The following is a 16,229-nucleotide window of genomic DNA, read 5'->3' on the forward strand; positions in this document are numbered from 1 at the left end:
TGCCTGCGCCGATATGTTTAAGAGTATGGGCCTAAGTTATTAAGCAAGACAGTTCGCGCGAGTGACGGTTCAGTAACTCCTGCTACTCTTCCTATTCCTCCGCCTCTTCAGCCCACGTGCCGCGCCGCTAAAGCCTCTGAGCCACGGTTTTACACGCGTAAAACTCAGCGTGATCAAAGCGGACACCTACTGTTTGATATCTATTCTTTGTTCCTGTCATTACAAGCGAGTCAGCACAGCCGCCGGCATCACAGTGAGCACGGCGGATATTATTCATCTAAGGGCTGAATTCCGCGAACTTTAATGGATTATACACACACACACACACACACACACACACACACACACACACACACACACACACACACACACAGTAGCACAACACGCCACACGTTTCATAACTAAGCGAATCCAGTCAAAGCAAACTTAATTAAAATTGTTTCTTTGTGAAGAGTGGAACAGACGCGCCCTCGCCCCGGTGAAAAACGTGGGCGGAGTGGTTACCCCGCGACAATTATCCGCGGCAATAACAGTCTGAGACAAATGATTCTGGACGTGGGGCGGCGGAAGGCAGGGAAGGGAAGGAGGGGAAGGAATAGCTACAGGAAAGGAACACATAGGGATAGGAAGCGGAGAGATAGGACAGTAGGCTGGGATTTGGTTGTACGAGGGGCGGCGTGAAGCAGGGAAGGGAAGGAATAGAGCCAGTTAGGGATAGAAAGGCTAGGGATAGTAAGCGGATACAAGTCAGTAGGATGGACAGGCTGGTGGACCTTATTTGATGATTCGGCTGCACGAGGAGGGGGGGGGGGGGGGGGCAGGAAAATAGGGAAGGCAAGAGCACCAGGACAAGCAAGGGCAGGAAAGTTAGGGGCAGGCAGCGGGGATAGGACAGTAGGCAGGGGGGACCGGCGAGCCTCAGCTGTTCACAATTGGCTTGCGGACTGGCTCTCTGAGCGGAAACAGAGAGTAGTTCTAAAAGGTAATACATCTAACTGGCTCGATGTCAAAAGCGCCGTACCTCAAGGATCAGTGCTTGGCCCCATGCTCTTCTTAATTTATGTTAATGATATCGATGATGGGCTCACTTGCAAAGTATCAAAATTTGCTGATGAAATGAAATGCAAATGAAATTTAACGTTGACAAATGTAAAGTGTTGCACATCGGAAAAAATAACAATCGCGTTCGGTACGTAATGAATGGCCAACAACTTTCTGCAGTAAGTAAAGAAAAGGATCTTGGAATCACTATATCAAGCGATTTAAAGCCCGGTCAGCATTGTTCAGAGGTAGTTAAAACTGCAAACAAATTGGTTGGCTTCATCGGACGAGTCTTTAATAAATCGGAAAAGTAATATTAAAACTGTATAATTCGTTGGTTCGACCTGTCTAGAGTACTGTGTACAGTTTTGGTCTCCCTACTACAGAAAAGACATAGAAAAGTTGGAACGGGTCCAACGAAGAGTAACAAAGATGATTCCTAGGTTGAGAAATTTGTCATATGAACAAAGGCTTAAAGAAGTAAATTTATTCAGCCTATCAAAGCGAAGAATGCGAGGCGATCTAATAGAAGTGTTTAAAATGTTCAAAGGATTCAGTGATATTAATGCGGAAGATTACTTTACAATTGATCGATCAAATAGAACAAGAAGAAAGCACAATTTGAAGATAAGTGGTAAAAGATTCTCGTCGCACGAAGCTAAACACTTCTTCTTCAATCGATTTGTTAATGTTTGTAACTATCTACATTTTGATGTCGTTGATTTTACAACAGTTAATGCCTTCAAGAATAGAATAGACAAGTGTTTTGAATCCAACCAGCAACTTAGATATTACTCATTGTCGTAATAACGTTAAGTTCTTTCGAATACTGGTGTCCTTGTCCGCTTTATCGCCCGGTTAGTGGTAGCAGTAATGGTAGTTCTTTCCTCTTTCCTACATAAATTCCATGCAGTTTTTCCATGGTTCTTTTTCCTTTCCTGCCAGCTTTGGCTGGAGGATGGGGGGCGAGGAGCCTTCGCCTTTGCTGTCCTTCATCTTCCACCTTTGATTAGATAGTTAGTAGCTTGTCACAAACAACTCGTAAGGACCAGCAGGTCTGCTGTTGTTTGTTCTTCCTTTGTGTTACTTTTGTGTACTTTGTGTTAAAGAGTGAAGCTCTTCGTACAGGGCAGTGTCATCGGCTGCCTGTTGGAGGAGGAGGAGGAGGAGGAGAATGCCGACGAGGAGGAGGAGGAGGAGGAGGAGGAGGAGGAGATGGAAGTGAGGACAGAGAGGAAGAGATGGAAAACGAAAAGAGGGATGGGGAGAAGAGAATAACGAGAGGGAAATGGGTTTAGGATTATATCAAGGGAGGAGCAGAGTGGAGGACGCGAGAAAGAGGCGAGCTTGCCACACACACAAGGAAAAATGGAAAAATGAACCAGCAATATTATCATCCATGCTTTCATACACCAAACATAACTATACATACCAACTTTTCGTGTCAATCATAACATATACATACGACAATAATTATATACTTTTGAACGGATATTATTTGTACTTGTATATAACATCAACGTGCACCAATATCTATACGAAGAGACATATATACCAATACAGAAAACAATATCCCTGTAGATCTTTGAATGAGTAAAAGGTAAGAAAAGTGGATGGTAGATAACTTATATATATATATATATATATATATATATATATATATATATATATATATATATATATATATATATATATATATATATATATATATATATATATATAGAGAGAGAGAGAGAGAGAGAGAGAGAGAGAGAGAGAGAGAGAGAGAGAGAGAGAGAGAGAGAGAGAGAGAGAGAGAGAGAGAGAGATTATCATCATTAAGATAAACTCACCATTTATTATCATTTATCATTCAGCGTAGCTCCATCTACTTATAGGTATTAATTATGCATCTCCTATCTCCTTATGACTACGAGAATACTCCGGCACTAACATGGATTTTAGGACAGTGCGGCGAAAGATGGAACGGATCAAGCCACCACTGTAACCTAACCTAACCTCATCACTTTGCATCTCCCTCTATCTACCAAGCACGAGCATACCCTTACACAACGTATACTTTTGGGTGAGTGCAACCTAAGGAGGATCGGATCAAAACACCATCGAAGCCAAACTAATCACTATCACTCAACGTCTCCCTCTACCTGCCTTTTTAACGTGGCAGAAGGTGAGACTCATCTTCGTGTGCGCCTCAGTTCAGCTCCCCATCTGCCTCCCGCACCATAGGCATTAGAATAAACCAATACAAACATCCTCTTATCCAGACACCACGTTATCACACGGCAACGCAGGTCCTCAAAGTCCACACAGCACACACTCGTTAGGGCAGCAGATGAACACTAGCGGCAAAGGGTCCTCAGGTGTGTGTGTGCGTGTGTGTGTGTGTGTGTGTGTGTGTGTGTGTGTTATCAATGGCACCTCCGCAGCCTAGTTCCGTCCCGTCCTCGCCCAGCCAGCACCGATAAGGGGACCGTACACAGCGACAAAGCGTTAGCCGGGCATGCAACTGAGAGGCGGCTGAGGGGCGGACGAGGGAAGGCAAATCACGGCGGCCCAGCGAGAGGGAGACTGGTGATACTTTAATTGAAAGACTGCCGCTGGGTGATGCCGGGATGGCGATGAATATAGGCGTCGGTATGTATAGGGAATGGATGGTCATGAAGGATTAAGGAGGGATATTAGAACTCTCTACTCTATGAATGAATGAAGAGAGGAAGGAAGGAAAGAAGGAGGAAGGAAGGAAGGAAGGAAGAAAGGGAATTAGAACTATTACTCAATGAATGCATGAAGAGAGGAAGGAAGGAAAGAAGGAAGAAGGAAGGAAGGAAGCAAGGGAATCAGAACTCTTACTCTATGAATGAATGAGTAGTGAATGAAGAGAAAGAGAGAGAAAGAAGGACAAGATGTAAGCATTTGAATATAAACTGCCAGGGCGTGCCAGGATGATGCTATATGAAGGCGTTGTTATGTATGGAGGGTGGCCATGCTGGATTACGGAGGGAAGACATACTTATATTACTCCATGAATGAACGAGGGGGAAGGGAATGAAGAAAGAAAGGCAGACAGAAGAAAAAGAGATGTACGCATTTACTTATAAACTGTAAGAAAGCGAGCTCAGAACTATTAGTCAATATATGAAGGAAGGAATGAAGGAAGGAATAGGGATGGAAAAATTAAGGAAGGAAAGAGAAAGAATGAAAGAAAAATATGTAGGTACGTATATATCTATGAAGTATAAAACCAAAATCAGACCTCTCAATCCACAAATCAATGAATGAAAGAATGAGGAAGGAAAGAAGGAAAAAAAGAGGAAGAAATAAAAAAAAGAAATACGCATTAACCCATAAACTATAAAAAGCGAAATCAGACCTCACATGATCCATATACAAAAGAATGAAGGAATAAATGAACATATAAGTAAAGGATCATGAAAGAAAAAAGGGAAAGAAAAGTGATGAATGAAGAAATATAGAAGGGAAAGAAACTGAAGAAACAAACATAGGAATTTACCTATAAAATCTCAGAACCCCCCAAAACATGAATAACCCAAAACAGGCAAGGAAAAAACTCACAAAACAAAAGAATAACGGGATTGAGTGAATAGATAAATAAAGGACAGAAGGGAAAGAGAAGTATATAACTGGTGAATGAAAAAAAAGAGACGGCAAAGAAAAGGGGGAAGAAGAGGAAGAAAACTAAAAAAAAGACATACGAATTTATATATAAAACATCACACCCCAAAAAACTGACTGAAAGGAAGGAAACAAGCAGAATAAAGCAGAATAAAAGAAGAGAAAACGAACTGTATTTCATTTTATTTTTTATTCTTTTTTTTTTTTTGTGTGTCTGTAAGGGAAACACAAGCCACAAATTTATCCTGCAAGATCAGCAAACCAAATTACTTCCGGTGCGGCGGCGCCATACATATATTACCTTTCTTTCTTCTCCCAACCTGATGCGAGACTCCTGCTTGAGGTGAGGGAAGACCAAGGAAGGTGTGATAAAAGGTCTACCAAAACAAAATCCAGCCACGTTATTTGTATTTGGGAGCAAGAAAAAGATGATAAGTTTTTGGTCCATATTTCGACCTTCTGAATCTGTCTCGAGGTGAGGGAAGACCAAGGGAAGGTATATTGAAAGGTCTAAGAAAACATAATCCAGTCACGTCATCTATCTAGTTGGAAGCAAAGCGAAAAAGAATATGTTTTTAGGCCAGTATTCCAACCTGATATGATTCTTATGCTTGTGTCCCGAGGTGAGGGAAAACTAAGGGGAGGTATGCTATAAGGTCTACCAAAACAAACTCCAGGCAAGTCATTTATAGTAGCAAGGCGAAGTTAATGACGTTTTAGGGTTTTTATTCCAACCTGATTTGATTCCTCTCCTTCTGCCTCGAGGTGAAGGAAGACTAAGGGAAAGTTTAATATAAGCACTGGGGAAAAAATCTAGCCACGCTATTTGTAGTTTAAAGCAAGGCGAAGATAATGAGTTTTAGGCCAATATTCCAACCCCACTTCTACGCTTCTGTCTCTAGGTGAGGGAAAGACAAAGGGAAGGTATAAAATAAGGTCTAGCAAAACAAATCCAGCAACGTTATTTGTAGTAGGGAACAAGACAAAAAGAAAGTTTTAGGCCCATATTTCGAGATGGTACGATTTTTCACCTTCTGTCCCGAGGTGAGGGAAGATCAAGGGAAGGTATTAAGCAAGGTCCAAGAAAACATAATCCAGCCACGTTATTTGTATTTAGAAACAAGACGAAGAGAATAAGTTTTTAGGACAATATTCCAACCCGATACGACTTTCCTCTTTCTGTCTCGAGGTGAGGGAAGGCCAAGGGAAGGTATTATACAAGGTCTGGGAAAGCAAAGTCCAGCCACGTTATTTGTATTTGGAAACAAGACGAAGAGAATAAGTTTTTAAGGCCAATATTCCAACCCGATACGACTTTCCTCTTTCTGTCTCGAGGTGGGGGAAGGCCAAGGGAAAGTATTATACAAGGTCTGGGAAAGCAAAGTCCAGCCACGTTATTTATAGTTTGCAGCACGACGAATATACTGAGTTTTTGGCACAACTTGATATGATCCTTCTGCTTGTGTCTCGAGGTGAGGGAAGATCAAGGGAAGGTATATAATAAGGTCTAATACAACAAACTCCAAGTAAGTCATTTATATTTAGTAGCAAGGCGAAGATAATGAGTTTTTAGGCCATATTTCAACCTGATATGATTATTCTGTTTGTGTCTCGAGGTGAGGGAAGACCAAGGAAGGTATGTTAAAAGGTCTTAGAAAACATATTCCAGCCACGATATTATAGTTTAAAGAAAAGGGAATATAATGTGTTTTTGGCCCTTTGTCCAACCTGATATTATTGTTCTCCTTCTGCCTCGAGGTGAGGGAAGACCACGGGAAGGTATTATACAAGGTCGGAAAAGCAAAATCCACCCACGTTGTTTATAGTTTGCAGCAAGATAATGAGTTTTTGGCCCTTATTCCAACTTTATATGATTGTTCTGCTTCTGTCTCGAGGTGAGGGAAGGCCAAGGGAAGGTATATAATAAGGTCTAGCAAAGCATAATCCAGCCACGTTATTTGTAGTTTGAAGCAAGACGAATATAATTAGTTTTTTGCCCATTATTCCGATCTAATATGATTCTTCCCCTTCTGTCTCGAGGTGATGGAAGACCAAGGGAACGAAAAATCTAAGGTCTAGCAAAACAAAATCCAGCCACACTATTTTTGGGAGCTGGAGGCAAGAAGAAAATAATTATTTTTGTGCGTCCATACTCCAAAACATTTCTGCATTTACACATTTCCCCGAAGTTGGTAAGGCTTTCCAAGAGGCTGTTGTTGTCTTTCCATGGGTAGTTTTGTGAGCCTTGTGATAGTCTGACAAGGCCGAACGTGAAAACACTCATGAGAACCTGACTAATCTCCTTTGTGGCCTTTGGAAACAGACAAAATAACAAATAAACACACATATAGATAGACTGATATACTGATAGACAAACTGAGACAGATAGATAAAATTACAACTATCCCAACAGCTTTCAATGCAAAAATATCAAACAAACACACATATAGATAGACTGATATACTGATAGACACACAGAGATAGATAGACAGATTAAATCAAAACTATTTCAACAGCTTTCAGTGTAAAAATATCAAACAAACACACATATAGATAGACTGATATACTGATAGATACACACATAGATAGACAGATGGATTAAATGAAAACTATCCCAACAGCTTTCAATGCAAAAATATCGAGTGTTCCATAACTAGTTCCAGAAGAAAAGAAGAGAATGTCGGAAATGGAAATTCAAATGTAATGGAAAAAGTCTCGCCCACACGGAGGAGGAGGAAAGAAAGAAGGTCGGGTAAGGATTCTCCCTCACGCCCCCCCCTTGTTTCCCGCCAAAAAGCTAGTTCATAGCTTTTTTTCGTACCCGGTGACTGTGTGTGGCTGCCTTTCTTTTACGTATAATTGTTGTGCAGGAGTTATAACGTTATTTTTTACAGTAAAGGAAGCAGCTCGAAGGAAAAAGAATAATAAAAAAAAAGCCCGCTAAACACTGCCCCTGTAAAGACTTCAGAAGAGTGGCCAAAAGAGAGGTCAATTTCGGGAGGAGAGGTGTCTCAATACTCTCCTCTTAAAAGAATTCAAGTCAAGCAGGAGGAAATACAGACGAAGATAAATTGTTCCAGGTTTTAACAGTGCGAGGGATGAAGGAATGAAGATGCTGGTTAACTCTTGCATAAGCGATTTGGACAGTATAAGGATGAACTAGAGTAGAAAGTCGAGTGTAGCGGAATCGAAAGAAAAAGACTACTCCAAAAAGGTCGAGCTTCTTAGAGACAAACGAAAGGCATATTAACAAAACGTCGTGGGGGAAAGATCACTTCAATAACATCGAGTTTCTTACCGAGACAGATAATAGATATATTAACGAAACGTCGTAGGAGAACAAATACTTCACTATCGTCGAGCTTCTTAGACAGACAAAAGATATATTAACAGAACGTCTTGAGAGAGCAACTACTTCCATAACGTCGAGACTCTTAACAAACAATAGATATATTAACAAAACGTGGTAGGAGAACAAATACTTCACTAACGTCGAGATTCTTAGACATACAAAAGATATCTTAACAAAACGTCGTGAGAGAACAACAACTTCATTAATATCAGGTTTCTTATGCAGAGAGAGAGAGATGGAATTGGAAATTTTTCTTTGGCAATAAACTGGAAAAAAAAATCCGTTACCCACACGATGAGATGATGCATAGCCAACCTTAGTACATCGGAGTTGAAGAAAAATTATTGCAATGTTCATAAATCAATATCTACTTATACTCTCCTAATAACATGAATGAGCTACAGTCAGCCATGCAGCAACACACATTCCCTTCGCCACACGCTTGTCATGCATAGAAGAGCGGCTGGATATTGTTTTCTTTGACCTTGTAATATATGATATACCTTCCCATGGTCTTCCCTCACCTCGAGACACAAACAAAAGAATCGTATCAGGTTGGAATAAAGGCCAAAAACTCAATATATTCGTCTTGCTTCAAACTATAAATAACGTGGCTGGATAACGTTTTCTTAGGCCTTTCAATATACCTTCCTTGGTCTTCCTCACCTCGAGACACAAGCAGAAGAATCATATCAGGTTGGAATAAAGGCCAAAAACTCATTATATTCGCCTTGCTTGAAACTATAAATATCGTGGCTGGAGTTTGCTTTGCAGACCTTATTTTATACCTTCCTTTGGTGTCCCGGAGCCACACACACACACACACACACACACACACACACACACACACACACACACACACACACACACACACACACTAACAGCAGCCTCCCAGGAAACATATGGCAGGGCATTAGTGGGTGGCGTTGTTAATCCACGCTACGCAAGGATTAATGGGCCCCTAGAGTGAGTGCCTGCTCTTCCACCTCAATCCGTTGTGTTGGCGTGCATCATGTCTTTTATATTACCTAACTCAGCAAGGGTAAATGGACCCCTATAGTGAATGCTTCCTCCTCCATCTGAGTCTCTTTTGTTTAATCCAGGTTACAAACATGAATAATGGACCCCTATAGTGTTTCCTCTTCCCTCTGAATCAGTTGTGTTCGTGTGAGTCATGTCTGTTCATTACCTAACTCAGCAAGGATCAATGGAGCCCTAAAGTGAGTGCCTATTCCAGACTTCTTACGTTCTTATTTTCTTATGTAACCCTGTAATGCCTCCTCTACCATATTTCTTTGTTCACCTATATCACGCCTTTATCGTTCCCCAGCTCATGTTAACCTTACCATATAAGCAAGTTAGATGTATAGTAATAGAAAGTAGCAGTAAGGTAGCAGCGTAGGTCTTGTATAACTCATAGAGGGGATACCAAACACGCGAGTTAGATGTATAAGTAATAGAAAGTTTAAGTCAGGTAGAAGCGTAGGTCTTGTATAACTCATGAAGGGAAACAACAACTCCGAGACATAAATATTCGTTCTTGCTTGATAGAGAAGTCTTGTAGAGGTCTTGTATATCTCATAGACTCAAATATCTCGGAAACAAATATAATCGACATCAAAGCATAAATGGAAGTCGTGTTTACTCATATAGTGAAGTATCTCAGAAACATTTATATTCATTCCCGCTTGATAAGCTAAAGTGCGAGCAAAGTATTTATAGAAGTCTTGTGTATCTCGTAAAGTGAAATAATAACTCGGAAAACACTAATATTCGTGCTTGTTTGATAAAAGAAAAGCGAAACTAAAGCATAAATATGACTCTTGAATGTCTAATAGAGTGGTGGATGAGTGTAACAGGCTTGGCAGTCGTGTTGTGGATGCCAATACAATAGATACATTCAAGAAAAGGTTGGTTAAATTTATGGATAGTGAGGTTAGGTGGGGTTAAGCTTACAGGAGCTGTCTTGTATAGGTGTATATAGGTATATAGTAGACTCCTTACGTTCTTATGTTCTTATGTTCTTATGAAACATTTATATCTCTGTTTCCTCGATAAAGACAAAAATAGAGATACCAAAACATATATATATAAATCTTGTACATCTCAGTGTAAAGTATTTAGTAAACATTATTATTTCTGATCACTTGATAAATAAAGCGATACCCAAACATAAACATAAATCTTGTATATCTCGAAGAGTGAAAAATATAGGAAACACTAATATTTCTGCCTCCTCGATGAAAAAAGTGATACCAAACCATAAATAGAAATCTCGTACATCTTAAAGAATGAAGAATTTAGCAAACATTAATATTTATGCTTACCCGATAAAAAAAAAAAATAAGCATCCACAATTTCAATACATGCGCTAACTGCAACAAATCTTCGTAACCTTGCAACCTTGAACAAACCTCACACACAATAATCAGGACAGCAAACATTCTCCGCGCCAAAGTACATTAATTAAAGACTTACAACCAGGAATTCGCTACGCCTCCTCTCTTTTTTTCTGTTCAGCGCGGACTAAACCAATACCGCCGAGCTGCAGCAGGAGCCAGGTGTAGCGAGGGTAAGTTAGTTACACAATGGTATAACTATTTACTGTTTATTTTCACCTCCTTAACAAAACACTAAGAGAAAGACGCAAAAAGAAACACCATCTCTCACCTACACACCAAACAAAGCATATGAGTTGGGTCCTTCAGAAATGGATTACACACTTTTTCATTCCTCTGTTTACTTTCACCTTCAAGCAAAAAGGAAGAAAAACATTGCCTCACCTGGGCACACCTAACAAAACGTATAAGAGTTGGCTGTTCCGGAAAAGGCACACACACTACTTTTCATCACTTTTCATTCCTCTTTCTGTTTATCTCCTCAACAACAACAACAACAACAACAACAACAACAACAACAACAACAACAACAACAACAACAAATAAAACTAAAGAAAAAACAATTCCCACTTATGTACACCTGACAAAGCAGTAACATCCGGGAAAGGTTTACAGGCACCATTCATCGGCCAGCGGGTGAGACAAATAACACAGCAACACGCGGCACGAGGGCACGTGTGGGGGACAGGGAGCCGGAGAGGAGTCCAGCCAGTCAGAAGAGGCCTGACAAACGGCGCCCAGGGTAAGAAGAAGACTTCGTTTGGACAGCCTGTAATAATTCTGGATGTGAATCTATTTATGAGTTTTTTAAGACAAACTGACAAACACCCGGGAGGACGGTGAAGGAAATGTTGTTCACTTCAGGCGATAAAAACAACACAGCGTCGATCACACTCGCGTCACACTCAAGTCCTTTCACGGGTTCCGGAGAGAAGATTCCTCCGCCGATGAAAGTAACGCAACGCAAAAACTTGTCCTTTCCTTGTTCATAAATGTTGATTCCTTTGTCCGAAAAATAAACCGTCGCAAAAACCTAGATCCTTTTTTTGTTCCTAAAAGTTGATTCATTTTTTGTTCCTTAAACTTAGGTTTTTGTTACTAAAAACTTGAATCCTTTCACTGTTCCCATATAACTGATTCCTTTTTTGTTCCTAAAACTTTAATCTTTTTTTTTTTTTTTTGGTAAATTTCTAGATTAGGCCCCACAAGACACTGGTGGACGAAACTATTTTTTTTTCTGGTAGTTTTCGGTGTGCTGTGAAATATTCTGCTGACTGTTTCTGTCGCAAATCATTAAATCAATGAAAAAAAAGACTTTCCAAAGCCTGTTGAACACCAGCCGCCGCAGCCGCAAAATAACTCGCAGAGTTATTACATACTATAGAGCCAAAATTCAATATAATAATATTATTCAAATTGACACCACCACCAACACCACTTATTCAGTTCAAAGTCCAGAGCTGGATACACAGGCCTGAGCTGGGTCTCTTCCAGAAGACTACTGGGAGTTACTGTGAGTTACTGTGAGAGGTTCAACGCGCACTGCTTTATATATATATATATATATATATATATATATATATATATATATATATATATATATATATATATATATATATATATATATATATATATTTGTTTTTTGGGTTTTTTTCAAACACCGCACCCCACCGCACACAAATATTACAATGGGACAAACAAAACACAATCAGGCAAATTAATGTTCCCTGCTGTGTATTCCCCCAGCGCTCATACGTGGTGGACAGCAGAGCGACTTATTTCAGCGAGGAGGTATTTCTCGCAGCATCGGCCGCCGCCGCCGCCATGTTTTTGTCCTGGCACCAGGATCCTTCCTGGCGCTGCGCGCCTCCAAAATACGATATTATGCCTCCATATTATAGTTAAGGGACGAAACACATGTCCCTAAATCATAATATGAAGGCGCAAGTACTTAAAAGCAAAGAAAAAGGCCTAATCCATTTCCCCTAACGATCTTGGGGACCCGTGGGAAATCGGAGTATTTGGGTGGGGGAGCATATTTAAACTACTCAAACCGAACTTTACATAACCTATTTCTGATGGAGCTTCCCCGCTCGACCCCCTTCTAACCAAGGGGGGCTGCTCCCCCCTGGACCCCCCCACATGTATGATGCGCCGGTAAATTAGAGAAGTACAACAGTTTCCCTTCTTCCCTCTCACACTACCATGGCGGTAGCGACTGACGTAAATATTTACGAAAAAAAAAAAAACATATCACAAGAACAAATGATTTACGGCGGCAAAGCAATACGGCAATGTGTTGTATGGACACTGAACCCTTCATGGAGCACCAAGGCGTTCGTGGCTGTGAGTTGGGCCCTAATCTAGAATAATACCTTTTTTTGTTCCTAAAACTTAAATTCCTTCTTTGTTCCTAAAATTTGATTCCTTTTTGTGTTACTTAAACTTTAAAAAATATTTGTCCCTAAAATTTGATTCCTTTTTGTGTTCCTTAAATTTAAAAATTTATTTGTCCCTAAAATTTGATTCCTTTTTGTGTTCCTTAAACTTAAAAATTTATTTGTCCCTAAAATTTGATTCCTTTTTGTGTTCCTTAAATTTAAAAATTAATTTGTCCCTAAAATTTGATTCCTTTTTGTGTTCCTTAAATTTAAAAATTCATTTGTCCCTAAAATTTGATTCCTTTTTGTGTTCCTTAAATTTAAAAATTAATTTGTCCCTAAAATTTGATTCCTTTTTGTGTTCCTTAAATTTAAAAATTCATTTGTCCCTAAAATTTGATTCCTTTTTGTGTTCCTTAAACTTAAATCCTTCATTTGTTCCTAAAATTTGATTCCTTTTGTGTTCCTTAAACTTAAATCCTTCATTTGTTCCTAAAATTTGATTCCTTTTGTGTTCCTTAAACTTAAATTCTTTATTTGTTCCTAAAATTTGATTCCTTTTGTGTTCCTTTAACTTAAATTCTTTATTTGTCCCTAAAATTTAATTCCTTTTTGTGTTCCTTTAACTTAAATTCTTCATTTGTTCCTAAAATTTGGTTCCTTTTTGTGTTCCTTTAACTTAAATCTTTTATTCGTTCCTAAAATTTGATTCCTTTTTGTGTTCCTTTAACTTAAATCTTTTATTCGTTTCTAAAATTTGGTTCCTTTTTGTGTTTCTTTAACTTAAATCTTTTTTTGTCCCTAAAATTTGATTCCTTTTTGTGTTCCTTTAACTTAAATCCTTCTTTTTTTTGTCCCTAGAATTTGATTCCTTTTTGTGTTCCTTTAACTTAAATCCTTCTTTTTTTTGTCCCTAGAATTTGATTCCTTTTTGTTTTCCTTTAACTTAAATCCTTTTTTGTCTCTAAATTTGATTCCTTTTTGTGTTCCTTTAACTTAAATCCTTTTTTGTCTCTAAATTTGATTCCTTTTCTTCCTAAACCTTAATTCCTCTGATTTTTTTTGTTCCTTTTTTGTTTGTATTTTTTTGTTCCTTTTTCCTTTTTGTATTTTTTTGTTCCTTTTTCATTTTTGTATTTTTTTGTTCCTTTTCGTTTTTGTATTTTTTTGTTCCTTTTCGTTTTTGTATTTTTTGTTCCTTTTCGTTTTTTGTATTTTTTTGTTCATTTTTCCTTTTTGTATTTTTTTGTTCCTTTTTCATTTTTGTATTTTTTTGTTCCTTTTTCGTTTTTGTATTTTTTTGTTCCTTTTCGTTTTTGTATTTTTTGTTCCTTTTCGTTTTTTGTATTTTTTATTCCTTTTTGTTCCTAAACCTTAATTCCTTTCTTTGTTCCTAAAACTTGAATCCTTTTCTCGTTCCTTAAACTAAAATCCTTTTCTTGTTCCTTAAACTTAAATCCTTTCTTTCTTTTCCAAATATCGATTCCAGTGTCCGTAAAGCAAACCGTCGCACACTGCTATTGTCCTCCCTCGCTGTTTTCCTCGGTATGTTCCTAAATCAGTCACTCCTTCGCGTGTTGCGCTAACACGCACACACGCTTCAATCCTGGCGCTGTTTGGCACCGGCTGTGACCTGCGCGGCGACAGTCATAGGTCACCTCCGCCTCACCACTAGGCGGTGTCCTGTGCCTGCCACTCCGCCAGCAGCGCCCTCACGACCTCGTAACAGTCAAGGCAGGGCGCCCCTGATCTGCATTTTCTTTTTGACGGGGTTCGTGAAGACAAGGACATCGTACTGGCGCCCCAGGTGCTCCAGGGAGCTCCCGTTAGGTCCCTCAAGGCGCAGCCGGAACCTCGGGGGCACGTACAGGCAGCGGCGCACCACTGAGGAAGACTCGTGCGCCTCCTGCACGGGCGGGGGCTTGCAGGACTCCTCTGAGGCAGGAGTCTCCCTTCCCTGGTCCTGGGAAGATGGACCAAGGCCTCCTGCCTCGTGAGGAGGGGTGCCAAGCCCTGGGAGCTCCTGGAACTGAGCGGCCTGGACCAACGATGGTCCTGTGACCTGCGACAGCCCGTCCGTTACCAATGGGCCAGGCGTGGCCTCCTCCTGGCCTCGCCCAGTGGCCTGGGCAGCAGGGCCACAGGCAGCGTCTCCCGTGCTGCTGACTGGCGGGGGTTGGCACCCCAGGGCCATGTCGGCCACAGGAAGGGCCATGTCGTGGCACTCCCGGGCCATGTCGGCCACTGTAGAGGCCACGTCGGTCACAGGGGAGGCCATGTCGTGGCACTCCCGGGCCATGTCGGCCACTGTGGAGGCCACGTCAGCCACAGGGGAGGCCATGTCGTGGCACTCCCGGGCCATGTCGGCCACTGTGGAGGCCACGTCAGTCACAGGGGAGGCCATGTCGTGGCTGGAGTAGGTAGGAAGACACCTACCGAGCGGGCGCAAGCCACTCCCGGTGAGGTATATATGGGAGGTGAGAAGGGAGCTGAAGCCCTCCAAAGACCCTTCCCATGTCCTCACTAACCGTTTCCCTATTGTCTCACCAACACCGGAGAGTAGTTCAGCATGCTCTTTAAAGACAGATCCTCTCTCTATCCACACCACACTGCATTCACACAACATATACACCTTTTCCCAAAATTTAAATTTCAAAATGGCGCACATACACCAAGCCTTGGAGTCCCCGACTGGGGGACCACAATTCCCCCAGGAGGACTCCCTTCTGGCTGCCGACCCGAGAGGTATCTTGATAACTCCTCGAACCTCTTTCTTCTCAATTTCTGCAACATTCGCGGTCTTCGCTCTAATTTTCATTCTGTGGAACATCATCTCTCCTCCTCTAAACCTCACCTTCTCTTCCTTACCGAAACACAGGTTTCTGAGGCTACTGACAGCAATCTCTACTCTGTTCCCTCCTACTATCTCTATCCTAAATTTCAATCCAGCTGGATGTTGCGCCTACGTGCGCAACGACATCACTTGCTCGTGCCAACGACCTTGACTCTTCTGAATTTTCCACCATCTGGTTAAGACTTCACTGTCATTCTATTACTAAATACATCTGTGCTGTTTATCTCACCTAACTCTACCAACTATGTAAAATTCTTTGACTATTTGAATTCTAAAGTGGAGCACATCTTGACCCACTCCTTCGCTGAAATCTCCATCCTAGGAGATTTCAATGTTCACCACCAGCTTTGGCTTTCATCCTCTTTCACTGACCATCCTGGTGAACAAGCCTACAACTTTGCTATCCTCAACGACCTAGAGCAGTTGGTCCAGCACCCTACACGTATTCCCTACCGTCTTGGAGATCGGCCCAACATTCTAGACCTCTTCCTTACCTCAAACCCTTCTGCTTATTCTGTCAAACTGTTCTCTCCGTTGGGCTCCTCCGATCACAATCTTATTTCTGCATC

The sequence above is a fragment of the Eriocheir sinensis genome, unplaced genomic scaffold (assembly GCF_024679095.1).
Source record: "Eriocheir sinensis breed Jianghai 21 unplaced genomic scaffold, ASM2467909v1 Scaffold1616, whole genome shotgun sequence".
Lineage (NCBI taxonomy): Eukaryota > Metazoa > Arthropoda > Malacostraca > Decapoda > Varunidae > Eriocheir > Eriocheir sinensis.